Source organism: Hypanus sabinus, chromosome 5, assembly GCF_030144855.1.
Source record: "Hypanus sabinus isolate sHypSab1 chromosome 5, sHypSab1.hap1, whole genome shotgun sequence".
Classification (NCBI taxonomy): domain Eukaryota; kingdom Metazoa; phylum Chordata; class Chondrichthyes; order Myliobatiformes; family Dasyatidae; genus Hypanus; species Hypanus sabinus.
In genome coordinates, this window is record NC_082710.1 from 60,981,606 (window position 1) to 60,994,959 (window position 13,354).

The following is a 13,354-nucleotide window of genomic DNA, read 5'->3' on the forward strand; positions in this document are numbered from 1 at the left end:
AGAAGTTTTTGTTAACAGGCATTTCCAATAAAGACTACAAAATAATTGCCCAAAGCAAGAATTGCATAGAATCGCGTGCTGGGAGACCTGTGCGTATTTTAAAGGTAACGAGTATCGTGTGAAATGGGAGTATGGAACTGGTGAAGAAATTTTAACTGAAGTTTTTAACGATCAAAAGAATGAAGCTTGGACTGGTCCTTAAAGCTTTCAATGTTGCATTTGGCAGTACGGTTAGAGCGAGGCTGGAGTCGAACTTTTGGGAGTTTTAAGTAACACAAGAAGTGCTTCAGGCAGCATCTATGGAAATGAATAAACAGTCAACGTTTCGGGCCGAGACCCTTTTTCAGGATTGGAAAGGAAAGGGGAAGTTGCCAGAATGAGAAGCGGTGGAAAGGCTGGGGAGGGAATAGTTAGAAGATAATAGCTAATACCAGGCGGGTAAGAAAGGTAAAGGGCTGGAGAGGAGAGTGGACCATAAGAGAAAAGGAAGGGGGGAGACCCTGGGCGGGGTATAGGCGGGTGAGAAGAGGTAAGAAATGGGAGAGGGAGTGATTTTATTTACCAGAAAGAGAAATCGATATTCATACCATCAAATTGGAGGCTTGGGTGTTGCTCCTCCACCCTGAGAGTGGCCTCATCGTGGCACAAGAGGAGCCCATGGACCAACATGTCGGAACGGGAATCCAAATTGGAATAAAAATGTTTGGCCACAGAGAAATTCCGTTTTTGGCGGATGGAGCGGAGGTACTCGACAAAGCGCCCCCTCCCCCAATTTACAACGGGTCACACCAGCATAGAGGAGGCTGCATTGGGAGCAGTGAACACAATAGACGACCCCAACACATTGGCAGGTGAAGTGTTGCCTCACCTGGAAAGACTGTTTGGGGCCTTGAATGGAGGTGAGGTGCGTTTTTATCAGTGTTGAGGAAATCCGACGACGTTTTTCATTGGACTTGCTGGGCCCTGAGGGAACGTCCACGGGGCACTCAGCTAAGTTCCAGTGAAATTGGCTGAAGGAGGCAGAGTTAGTGGGCACGACGACCCACTCCGCTCTAACCCGAAAGGACGCCACTGCCGGGTTTCAGTGTGTCGACGTCACCCTCCGGACACCTTCCAAGATCCGGGGCGCAGAGAGCAGCGGGAACCCGGCCAGTTTCCTGTGCAAGAATACTCAAGGGCAGGTGGAAGAGACACCTCCCTCTCCCTACCATCGCGTGGAGGTGGGGTACTGTATCCGCCGGACAGAAAGGGCAGTACCCGGTAGAGGAGGAAAGGACAGATTCGCTTTCTGAGCTAAGTGTATGGGATTTTAAGTTTATTAGATTCGGATATAACCCCTTTCACTTCGTTTTTGATTTGATTCCACATATTCCTGGAGAGGAAATTGCTGCTTTCCAGCGAGCAGAGATGAAGAGAGCTGTGTCTGCAGGCAGACTGAAGGTGCAACAAATGAGCAGAGTAAAGCTAGCGAGTCCTTAGCATTCACACAAAGACTCATCGAGTGTGAGTAAGGATCATTTTAATTCCAATCGGAAAAACGCTTCAGTTGTGGTCTCATACGTCTTAAAACTAGCACGGCCAGAAGTTACAATGCGCCACAGAAGTTTGGGTCGCAGGTTCACACCGCGCAGGATTAAAGGTAGGTTTTCTGAAATCTGCATTTCAGATCTGAGGCTTCAGCTGAGCTGTGCCACTGTTTTGATCGATCTGCAGAGTCTCTTGTGTCAGCGATTGTTAAATATTGAAATGGCCATTGAGCTAAATCGCGTAGCGCTGGTTTTAGATTCAGATTCGGGTTCAGGTGTAGTTATAGACGTATATTACCGTTTATAGTTTATAATTCGAAACGCATTTGATTGCAAAACATGGAATCGTGAGATTGTTTTAGTTTGTAGCTTTAGCCAGGTATTAATAAACTGAAATATTTGACTCTAAAATTTGAAAAACATCAGCCCGGACGTAGGTACGGTGTCTCAGGTGTGCTCTGAAGTGTTGCGCCGTTACTCAGTGGAGTTCGTATTAGTTTTGGGATGATCGAAGCATTCATACTGACCGAATCAAAGACAAGCCTCGGTTGTACAGTATCCAACGCCCACCAAGCTGTCCGTTTCAGATCAATGCACCGTTCACTTTTCACATACTTTTTAAAACTGGTGGGAAAGTCCGATTAAGGAATCGGTTTATACATACCTACCCGCCGATTTTCGGCTGCAAGCACACAAAAAAAAACATGAAAATCTGTCTTCTTTATTACAATATTCTGTCGATTAAAAAATGAAGGATTTCGTGCGCTACCTGCAACACGGACCAATAGGAAGCCCGGGGCGCCGAGGCAAGGTCTCCATCCGAAACGTCAACTACTTCCCTCCTCTCCCAGAGGCTGCTTGGCCCGCTGAGCTGCTCCAGATTCCAGCATTTTCATTCTTTTATGTCTCCGTTGAACCAAACATGGCTGAAGTCTTTGGTATCGGCACTTCGGGCATGTGAAGGAATTTGCTTGCCGCCTTATTTTTTTTTTAAATGACGTGTTGCATTTAGTTAACAGACTCAAAACCATCATACAGACTTATGAAAGAATGTAGGGACATTTGCTGAAGTCAGCACATTTAAGCACTGATGTCTTTTGAGCTCTTGAAGTAATTGCATGGAATCTGAAGCATAAAACAGGGTCAGGGATTCCTGGCAGAGATGAAATCCACCAGGGCCAACCCCTTCGTCCTCCACTTTATTCTAGCAATTAATCCCTCCGTTCCAGCATTTCCAACAACTTCTGTTGTTGTTGATCTGCCTTCTTCAAATGGTGGTTAGAGCACCTGGTATCCACTCCTCTGTCTTCCTTAATAAAAGTTTTTGTTTCGTTAGGGTAGTTGACTTATTTATTCCTGCTACCGAAATACACCATATCACACTCCAAAACAATACCCTTTGCCGTTTTCGCAACTATACAATGTCATCTCTTGAGTCACAATATTAAATATTATTTTCACCATTACAAGAAATTCAGAGTAATTCTTAAATTGTGGTATGGAATATCCAGATTATCAACTTAAACTATAATAATAGCTGCCCCAGCACCAGTCCTGCCAGTTCACACCCCCATCCATCTGTAACCGTTTTTAACACCACGCATTCCATCTTGTTTTGTAAATAATTTATTGTTCATGACATTACTGTTTCTGATTCTACTGCATAAGCATCTTTAATTTTTTGTCCAAAAGTGAATTCAGTTATTAAGGTTATTGTATATAGCTGCCATTTCCTCAAATTAGTTTTGCTTTGAGTGAAGCTTTTCCTCTGTTCTAGATAACACGGGACTGAGATACTTGACTTTTTAATGGTCACTTTACGGACCAAGCTTTGTTGTTGTAACAATGGCATACAAATTGATAGAAATAGTTTTAAAATGATAATTGCCAGATTCATACCAGTCACCGACAATATGTCTGCCTACAGCAAAAGTATTTTAACAAAAAGGCTCAGTTACTGTTAGTTCAGATGCCCTTCCTTCACTCAATTTTTAGAGTTTGCAGTTTACACTTATCTTAGTTCTGAATAAGCACCTTAAGTGTAACAATGGCATCCAATTGACATGAAAGGCACAATATTGTTAAGATTCATTTAATCTTAAAGGCTAAGAGGAAATGTAATATATTGTGATTCACTATTCAGGATGTGGATTCCATTAGAGATTAGAGTTCTGCTTTCCATGGTACAGGAAAGAACATCCAAAGAACATTACAAGGACCCTACATGACTGACAGGAACTTACAGATAGTTTGCACTTGGGTTCATGTTGAAGAGAAAGTCGGCAAATTTCCACACACAGGAGGAAAGTAAGATGACAAATTTCCTGCTTTTTTTTCTATAAACCTCTATTTTGCCATTTCACGTTGAATGTAATGTGGTTTCAGTTTTGAACAAAACATGAGATTAAATAATGGAATAATACTTTGCATATGCATACAAATGGCTCATTGTCTTGTCAGCTACCATTTTAATATCTTCTTAATGTACACTTACACTTAAGGTCAAATTACATTCAACACAAATAAAGCAGGAGTTAAAGAATCTGTTAACTGTGATGCCTAACAGACATTTATATGTTATGGAAGAGAAGTGTTCTACATTATACATTACAACCAAGATGAAAAAAACTTATCATTTAACAAAAAATATAACATATAACAATTACAGCATGGAAACAGGGCATCTCAGCCCTTCTGGTCCGTGCCGAACGCTTACTCTCACCTAATCCCACTGACCCGCACTCTGCCCATAACTCTCCGTTCCTTTCCTGTCCATATACTTAGCCAATTTTGCTTTAAATAACAATACCGAACCTGCCTCTACCACTTCTACTGGAAGCTCATTCCACACAGCTATCACTCTCTGAGTAAAGAAATTCCCCCTCATGTTACCCTTAAAGTTTTGCCCCCTAAGTCTCAACTCATGTCGTCTTGTTTGAATCTCCCCTACACTCAATGCAAAAAGCCTATCCACGTCAACTCTATCTATCTCCCTCATAATTTTAAATACCTCTATCAAGCCACCCCTCAACCTTCTACGCTCCAAAGAATAAGACCTAACTTGTTCAACCTTTCCCTGTAACATAGGTGTTGAAACCCAGGTAACATTCGAGTAAATCTTTTCTGTACTCCCTCTATTTTGTTGACATCTTTCCTATAATTCGGTGACCAGAACTGTACACAATACTCCAAATTCTGCCTTACCAATGCCTTGTACAATTTTAACATTACATCCCAACTCCTATACTCAATGCTCTGATTTATAAAGGCCAGCATACCAAAAGCTTTCTTCACCACCCTATCCACATGAGATTCCATCTTCAGGGAACTGTGCACCATTATTCCTAGATCACTCTGTTCTACTGCATTCTTCAATGCCCTACCATTTACCACGTATGTCCTATTTGGATTATTCCTACCAAAATGTAGCACCTCACACTTATCAGCATTAAACTCCATCTGCCATCGCTCAGCCCACTCTTCTAACTGGCCTAAATCACTCTGCAAACTTTGAAAACCTACTTCATTATCCACAAAGCCACCTACCTTAGTATCATCTGCATACTTACTAATTCAATTTGTGATAACTTCACTGATGCACGGTGTTATGTTTGTCTGTATCAGAAATACAAATTAATTCGACGTTACTGGTTAGACCTGTAAGTAAGTCTGAAATTCCTTGTGACCTGAAATTGAACTCTAGCTGCCACGTGGAATGATATAGATGATAGAAATCAGTAGGCATGGAATGAATTATAAATCTATGACTGAAAGACACAAACTCCTCTCTTTACATGAGATTGAAACACTATCAAATAAGACGAGATAGTTTCAAACCAGCTTGATTTATTTGATTAAACATTACAAGGTATCACAATGTGAATAGTCCTTTTTATATTTTCCAAGTTTAGCTGTTTTATGTGATCTATTGCTGCTAGACTATACATCTTCTCAGTTTGTGAGTGTGAGAGAGAACAAGAGAGAGTGCGAGAGTGAGAGTGAGGTAGAGTGAGAGAATGAGGGAGAGTGAGAGAGTGAGAGTGAAAGACTGAGAGAGAGAGTGAGAGAGAGTAAGTGAGAGAGACAGACAGACAGAAGAGGCTTCAAGTAATTTAAGGTGCACTGTTTCAACCACATCAGTGAAAGTCGCCATTATGGCTGAAAGCAGACAATTGAAAAATTAATTTATTTTCAGGTAGTTATGAGGGAATAATTATTATAAATAATAAAATTTTAGACAAAGATTGAAACTGATTTAGTGTAATTTGAAACCTGAGCCTTAAATTAGAATAAAGAAAATTATGAAGAATAATTTGCTTATGGTAGATTTAAATACTAAATTAGCTAGTTAAGCCTCTGATAACTAACTTTTGAATAATTGATATGTAGCTCACATATTTTATATAACCTTTTGATGCAAAAAAAGCAGAAGTAATCCAGCAGCAGCTATTAAAAGACAACGTTATATCAAGCAAAAGGAGTAAGCAGAAACAGAAACTGTTCAGAATTCAGCAAAGGAGAACTAAGACATTGATGAAGAAAAAGAAAGCTGAAGATGAGACTGGGCCAATGACAAGCACAGAAACGCATTGTAAGAGCTAGAAATGTGAAAATATAAACATTGAGAGAGGAGAACTTATATTGGGGGAAATAAGGATATTTTAGAGAAATTAAACAAACATTCACAGTAAAAGACACAAATTATCTCGAAAATAGTAGAAATGTGTTCTAGGAAATATGTGCAGCTTGAAGAAGTTAGAATAAATAAACATTATATATTAGAAATGTTGGTTAGACTGAACGCCAGTAAGCCTACTAGGTTTACATCTTAGATTTTTTGAACGAGGTAACTATGAGGTCAGTAGACACAGTGGTTGACATCTTCCATAGATTGTGGACTGGATCCAACAGACTGGATCCAAATGTAATCCTGTTATTTAAGGAATAGGGATAAAAGAAAATGGGGAACAATTACATCAGTATTAAGGAAAATGCTGTGAGACTTTTAAGCTGCATTAACATGGCACAATGTAAAATAATAATAAAATTGAACAAAGTAAACTAGAATTTATGACAGAAAACCATTTTGACAAATCTCTGAGTTTATAACTAACAGAAAGTGTCAGAACAACACGGATGATATGGCGTAGATAAACTTTTAAAACACCCTCCAAAAGCTGTCACACAAGACGTTACCAAACATAATGAGAGTGTATGGTATTGTGTCTGTGTGTGTGTGTGGTGGGGGGGGGGGTGTGATATTGGCATGGACAGTGGATTAACGAATGACAGAAAAGAGAACATAGGGAAAATTAGTTATTTTACAGGTTGTGAAGCTGTGAAAATAGGGATGAGTGCTGGGACACAGCTGTTCACAGACTCTTTTCTTAATTTGTATGAGTAAAATATTTGCATTTGATTACAGTAGTAAACTACGTACCATTGTGGGCTAAGATAAGGAAGGACACAGCAAAGCTATAAGGAAGAAATAAGATATAGGGAAGAAAGAGTAAATAAGCAAAGCAGTCATAAGGAGGACAAGAGGGAAGATGAAAATGCAATGGCGGACTAGGAATGTCCCAAAAAATTGACTTTAATGTGAGAATAATCAGGGAAAGGTTGGGGCCCATTAGTGACCAAAGTGGCTATCTGTGTGTGGAGCTGGAAAATGTATGTGAGTTCTTAAATGAATACTTGTCAGGATGGAGAAGGGTATGGTGGTTGCAGAATTCAGTGGAATCAAAGAACAAATTATCATAATAAAAGGAAGTGTTGGCCTTGGCTAATCTATTTAGGATGCTTTAGCAGGTTTAAAGCTAGATAAATCCTCAAGGCCTAGTGAGACGTAACCAGGCTGCAATGGGACGTAAGGGAGGAGCTTGCTGGGGCTCTGACAGAAATTTCACAGACCAGGTTCTAAATAACTGGAAGGTAGAAAATGTGGCATCGCTATTCAAGGATAGACAGGTCATTACAGGTCAGCAAGTCAAACATTAAAGGCAGAGAAGTTATTGAGGAAAAAAATACTGAGCAACAAGATTCAACTGCATTTAAGAAGACAGAGAGTAGTCAAGGGCTGTCTGTGTGGCTTTGTGAAGAGAGGTTCCTACCAAACTAAATTGATTGAATTTTTCCAAGAGTTAACTGTGCCAGTCAGGGTAACAAAATCAATGTACTTTACATGGATTTCAGAAAAGCCTTTGACGAGTCCCACAGGAGAAACTGGCCCATGAAATCCAAGGGAATTTGGCAAATCGGATCCTAAAGCTTCTTGGAAATAGGAGGTAGAAGGTATTGACTGAAGGATTGGCTATTGATTTACAATTTGAAGCTTGTGTTCAACGGTATAACATAGCTTTGTTGCTGGGACTCTGCTGTTTATTTACATTATGGTACAATAGGGTTCTGAAAGAGGTGGCTGAAGAGATTGTGGAGGCATTATTAATGATCTTTCAAGAACCACGAGATTCTGGCATGGTTCCAGAGGAATGGAAAATTACAAATGTCACTCCACTCTTCATGAAGGCAGAGAGGCAGAAGAAAGGAAAGTATTGGCCATTTAGCCTGACCTCAGTGGTTGGGAAGATGTTGGAGTTGATTTTTAAGGATATGGTTTTGGGATACTTGGAAACACATGTTAAGTAGGCCATAGTCAGCATGGTTTTCTCAAGGCAAAATCTTGCCTGACAAACCTGTTGGAATTCTTTTAAGAAATAAGCCCATGGTATTACAGGAAAGATACTAGCAGTGATAAAACAGTGGCTGATTGGCAGGAGGCAAAGTGTGGGAATAAAGGGAGCCTTTTCTAGTTGGCTGTCGGTGACTACTGGTGATCCACAGTGGTCTATGTTGGAACCAGTTTGTTTTATGTTATATGTCAATGACTTGTATAATGGAACTGATGGGTTTGTGGCAATGTTTGTGGACATTATGAAGATAGATGGAGAGGCAGGTAGTTTTGAGGAATTTGAGAGGCTACAAAAGGACTTAGATAGATTAGGAGAATGAGCAAAGAGGCAGATGGAATATAGTGTTGGGAAGTGTATGTTCATGCACTTGCCAGAAGAAATAAAAGGGTAGACTATTTTCTAAAAGGAGAGAAAATTCAAAAGGTACTCAGGAGTCCTTGTCATAGAGTCATAGAAAAGTACAGCACAGAAATCTAGTTAACGCCAAAACCTTTTAGACTGCCTGCTCCCAACAACATGCAATGAGACCATAGCCCAACCATCCATGTACCTATTCAAACTTCAGTTAAATGTTGAAATCAAGCTTGCATGCACCACTTGTGCTGGCAACTCATTCCACACACTCACATAGCTCTTAGTGAAGAAATTTACCTCATGTTCCGCTTAAATTTTTCACCTTTCACCCTTTACCCATGATCTCTAGTTGTAGCCCCACCCAACCTCAGTGGAAAAAGCTTGCTTGCATTTACCCTAACTATATCCCTCATCATTTTGAATAACTATAAAATCTTAACCTATTCAATCTTTCCTTATAACTCAGATCCTTCAGAATCGGCAACATCCTTGTAAATTTTCTCTGTACTCTTTCAACCTAGTTTACATCTTTCCTGTAGGTAGGTGACTGAAACTGCACCCAATGCTCCAAATTAGGCCTCATCAACAACCAGAGGAAACCTACATGGCACAGGGAGAAGGTACAAAGTCCTTACAGTCTGCAGTGGAATTGATCCCAGGTCACTGGGACCGTATTAGTGTTATGCTAAGTGCTCTGCTACATTGTTGCCCCTATGATTAGGAAGTTTGCAGATGACATGAAAATCTGTGGTATTGTTAATAGGTATAAGAGTGGTCGTCAACTACAGAATGATATTGATGAGTTTGATTGATGGATAGAGAAAAGGCAGAAGCAGTTTAGCATTGAAATCTATGAACTGATGCATTTTTGGAAGGACTAATAAGACTAGGATACACAAAATGAATGGTAAGAAACTTGGAAGCTCTGAGGAGAAGAGGGACCTTGGAGTCCTACTTGTCTAAACATTCCTGAGGGTAGCATCATAAGGTGGTTAAGTAAACCTACAGGATACCTGCTTTGAACAGCCAGGGCACAGATTGCAAGAGCAGTGAGATTTTGGCAAAGCAATATAAATCAATAGTTAAGGCATAACTGCATGTACTTGTGATGATCACACAATGGGAAAGATGTGATTGCACAAGAGGAAGTGTAGAGGATTTTCACCGGGGTGTTTCTTGGGAAGAAACATTACAACAATAAGGACAAACTGGCCAGACTGGGTTTATTTCTCTTGGAGTGGAGGAGACTGAAAGGGGACTTGGAAGAGTTGTAAAAAGTGATGAAGGTCCGAGGAAGGATGGATATGTTCAGAGGGCTAAGGTAAGGGATAGGTAGAGGGAATTTGAGGAAACATGTTTTTCACCCGGAGAATGGATGAAATTTGGAACCGGTTAGATGTGCATTTGAAACACATTAACATAGAAGGTTATAGCTCAGTTATGGAGATGAATAGTAGGGACAAGTACCTGTCAGCCAGCATAAACACAGTTGAGCCAATGGTTTCTTTCCATGCTTTATTACTCTATGACTCTATAATCTGGAAGATGAGTTATCATTCACATTGTTAGAAAAGAAATTGAAAAGTGGATTATTTAATGCCAAGAGATTAAAAATGTTGGTGTTCAGAGGAACCGGAATGCTGTTGTTCACAAATCAGTGTGAGTTAAAATGTAGAATAACCAAGTAATTAAGCAGATAAACAGTATGTTGCCCTTAATTGGAAGAGGATTTGAATACAAGAGTCTAAGTGTCATGTGTCATACTTGACTTGTATAGAACCCTAGTGTGACCACTTTTAGAATATGTGCACACAAATATTGTGATAGAGAGAGTGCAGTGAAGGTTCACCAGTTCATTTTTTTAATGACAGATTGTCATCTGAAGAGAAACCAAGTCTGTACTCTCTTGAGGTTACAAGAATGGGAGGTGATCTCGTTGAAACATACAAAGTTCCTACAGGGCTTAACAGAACATATGTATTGATGTTTCCCCTGGCTAGATACTTGGAATCAGAGTAACACACACAAAATGGAGGAGGAACTCAGCAGGACAAGCAGATCTATGGAGATGAATAAAGAGCCAACACTTCTGGACAAAACCCTTCATCTGGACTAGTGTTTGGAACCAGGTTGTGGTTTCAAAATACGGAGTCATTTATTCATGGTTAGAAGCTCAAATAAGTGTCTTCACCCAGTGGGGAGTGAATTTACCCCGCCCCTTCCCCCAGAAGAACTCTTAAGGTTTAGTGGCTGGGTATATTCAAAACAGGGGTCAAGTTGCTTTTAATCATTAAGGGAATCAAGGCATATTGAGTTAATGCAGGAGAGTGGACATAAAGTAAAAATCTGCTATGATCTTATTAAATGATGGAGCAGTGTGATGAATTAATTGGCCTACAGCTCTGATATTACATTTCCGATATTACATTTTTTCTTAGCTGAACCCATGTTGTTAAGATTCCATTAAGGCATCACCCATCCACTGAGGAGGCTAAAAGATTATTTGAGAACTGCAAGACAGTATTTAACAGTACTAGCATACTGATTGAAACAAAATTTAAATTAATGTTACAGGCATAAAACAACATTACCCAAAATACTCAGACTATTGGAATGAACTGTATGATGTCTAAGATTCCAGAATGAATTTAAGGCCAGTTTCTAATCACAGTTCAAAAAAAGTTTTGTCATCAGAAACATTCTATTATTGCAACTAACTACAAACACCATCTCAGACAGACTGAATATTACTTCAGTTACACCACAAGGCTGTTTTGACACTGTAGGAAACACTTTATAACATATCCAGGGCTGTCTGAATCTCAGGAATCTTATTTGCTGCTTAAAGTACTGCAAGAGTATTGTAACAACTTAATACATTAGAGATGAACCTAACACACATACTATGACATCGCATGTACACACCTCTCACAAAAATTCATATATGATGTGCCTTCAAGTTTTAGAGCCTCTTATTCTTTCTTTAACTAGAAATACACATTGTAGTTAGCATCCCTAGATTTTAATCAACTGGAAGCTAATATCATTCCAAAATAATCAAAATGGACATGAGCTGGTGGATAAGCATAATTCATGTCAAAAACAAATGGTGACAAATACAAATATGTGTAATAAATGGTGCCCCATTCATTATGTGTCTTAAGCCCGTGTAGAAACAATCTCAGCTTCATCATCTCTATGTCCTCCCTGGCTAAAGTTGTCCACGTGATGTTATTGAACTTTTGCAGTGATGGGGAGACATATTGGAATACTTCTTGAATCCATCTTAACTGCTCTAAATTGATCAAAGTTAACAATCTGTGGAAACACATGCAAACATTCACTACAGGGACTTAAGAACTTGCAGATGCTTTAGACTGAAAGGTATTTTGGAATTCCTGAAAAGAACTGGAAAAGGAAAATACACAAAGAATATTAGACAAATAAACCCTTTATTGTATTAATTTCAGTTTCTATTTTGAAGCTTAAGAGCTAAACAGATTTTTTTTAATTGCATAAACCGAGGATACCACAAATTTCTTCATAGCCATTTAGGTATAATATTGTAGTTAGCAATGTCAGAGTGTGCACAGACCTCCCCAAACAACAAATGAACAAATAATCTGTTTTAACTTTGTAGTATAAGGGATTGGTAGTTTGCCGAGGCAATGGTGTGATCCCTCCAGCTCTCTTTCATGACAGTGCCATGAGAGATCTTTTATACCCATCTGACTCCTGAAAGATCTTCGGTTTAATACCTCATCTAAAGTATGTTGATTATCGGTTTACTCAAGTCCACTATCTACTGAACTTAACCCAGATTGTGAAATACATTCCGAAGACTACAGAGGAGATGTAAGTGTAACTAACCGCTGGTAAGGGTCACAGTGACCAGGTGAATATAAACTCACATCCAGTACACACATTCCTTTCCTCTTTTGTACAACTCTATCCCACTAAACATCAAATATTTTTCAGTGATGGATTTAGAAATGTAAATGCTAACTGCTTCTGCAAATCAATCCTTTTGAGCAATTTTTTTAAAACAGTTTAAAAATTACTTTACACTAAGAGTGTATTTGTGGGAAACATTTTGCTCATGAGTTCACATGAAGATTGACTTTTTTATTTATTAGTATATTAAAATCCACTAAACTGAGTCTGTTATTGCTTGGTTATATAGTAGCTAGGGTGTAAATAGCTATTTTGAATGTACTGGTTGTATTTTATATGGTCTTCTAATGACGATGTTGTGTTTTCTCTTGCTCTGAGCTTCAAACATGCAATAACATTTGAATACATGAGTGACTTCAGTCCATTGCTGGGGACATGATTACTTTGCTCACAAATGTTTTTTCCAAATCAACTTCCAGTGCATGTATGTTAGAAAAAAATTCCAGCGTTTTAATGTTGGCATATTCTCAGTGCTTTAATTAAACCCTTGCAGTTCAGTTTAGTGTGGATAATTTCTGAAATGACTCCAAGCTGAATGAAAACTCTGCTGAGCTCCGTTGTGTTAGTCAGTGTCATTGCACCCAGGGAGCCTTTCAGTCTAAAAAATCTGATTTACAGCAAAACATGCAGTTTCCATTGTAATTCATACAAAACAAAAGAAAAATGGTCAGTAGGTAATCCCAGCGAGAAATTGTTCCGCATATTCCTAGGCGTGCCTTCCTGATCAAAAGTTAAAATAATCTGAATTTATCCAGAGCCCTTAATGAATTTAGCAACAAGACATGCCACAGCTGATGGTCACTGTGGAACATCAAAGCCACACCACGCTGG

General features: G+C 39.2%; 1 long non-coding RNA gene across 1 annotated transcript; it reads left to right on the top strand.

Annotated features, from left to right (window-relative positions):
* Positions 1-1,144: 1,144 nt before the first annotated feature.
* On the top strand, positions 1,145-11,039 carry LOC132393704 (uncharacterized). The gene is made up of 3 exons (XR_009512048.1): positions 1,145-1,639; positions 3,716-3,833; positions 10,570-11,039. It is a non-coding gene; the product is annotated as an uncharacterized LOC132393704 (long non-coding RNA).
* Positions 11,040-13,354: the final 2,315 nt, after the last annotated feature.